The sequence below is a fragment of the Limulus polyphemus genome, unplaced genomic scaffold, assembly GCF_000517525.1.
Source record: "Limulus polyphemus unplaced genomic scaffold, Limulus_polyphemus-2.1.2 Scaffold9, whole genome shotgun sequence".
Classification (NCBI taxonomy): domain Eukaryota; kingdom Metazoa; phylum Arthropoda; class Merostomata; order Xiphosura; family Limulidae; genus Limulus; species Limulus polyphemus.
In genome coordinates, this window is record NW_013665619.1 from 773,030 (window position 1) to 774,313 (window position 1,284).

Sequence of the window (1,284 nt, forward strand, 5' to 3'; positions counted from 1 at the left end):
TAGTACTAATTATTTAGTAATAACCTATTTATTAGTAAATTATTGTTATTGTTTGTTATAATTAAATTAATTATTTGTAAGTTAAAAAACGTAGTGTAGTATCAATCTTGTTGGCAAGTATCATAAATTGGATACATATCTACATTTATTTAATTTCTAAATCTAATTTATCATTTAACTCAGTTTCAGGCTATTCGAAATTATAATACGTTACGTAATAAATTGAAGGCTCGTCCGGGATAAATTATAATACGTATCATAGTGAACTCAGAGGTCGCTGTACACTAAAATTGATCTTTACAAGCCTAATTGTAATATTTGTTATTCAAGACCTATGAATTATATTGATGAAAATACAAACCTGTTTGTGATAGAATTCTTGAACATCTTCGACACTGTAAAAATGGATGCAGGCATGCAAATAAAATGCGTTTCACAAATGTCAGCAGACAAGGGCTTCTCGAAGTTCCACTCACTGTTGATTTATTCTAAACTAGCAGTTACCCACTGAAACCATTCCACTGTAACGTTTCTAAAAATAATAATGAATAAATATAAAAATGTGCAGCCAAAACAATCCTTTGCATCACAGCATATATGCGATATGATTGTCTAGTGGGCCGTTTATAACCGTCGTTTGTCATTTCATATGTTATTGCAATAGGGAAAATTGCATTACTTTTGTTTTTAAGCAAACGAATCTGACTGCAATGCAATGTTGACAAAAATGTTTGGGTTTCACTGCAATGAGTGCATTCAGCACAATAGTCTGCCCAGGTTCGCTAAGTAGTCATACGGATTTTTTCCGCTGGATGCCACCATTCTTTGTCATTTTACAGAGTGCAAGGAAAGACCGCTACCGAAGTGAGCGATTTTTTGGCAGTTGCCATTAATATAAGAATTGTCAGAGGGGGAGTTATTCAATCCAATTTAAATCAATTTATTCGGAATGGTACAATAAAACCATGCTTGTACATAATAATGATATATATTTATATATATATATTATAAAGCGAACAACAACAACAACAAATATATACTCAAACACGTTCCTCTCTGTGTGCGTTTTTTCGTTCATGCTCCTGCCATTGAAACATTTCTTTCAATCAATCGACGGAGGAAGTCTAATTTTTTTCATGAAGTTCCCTCACAGAAAGAAACATTTTTGTTCTTAATAAGCTTTTTTTTCTTCTCAAATTGACCATTCAGCAGATACGATAACTAACGGATCGATGTTGATATCGATATGAAATTTTAGGAACTACAAAAAAAAAAAAAAAAAAA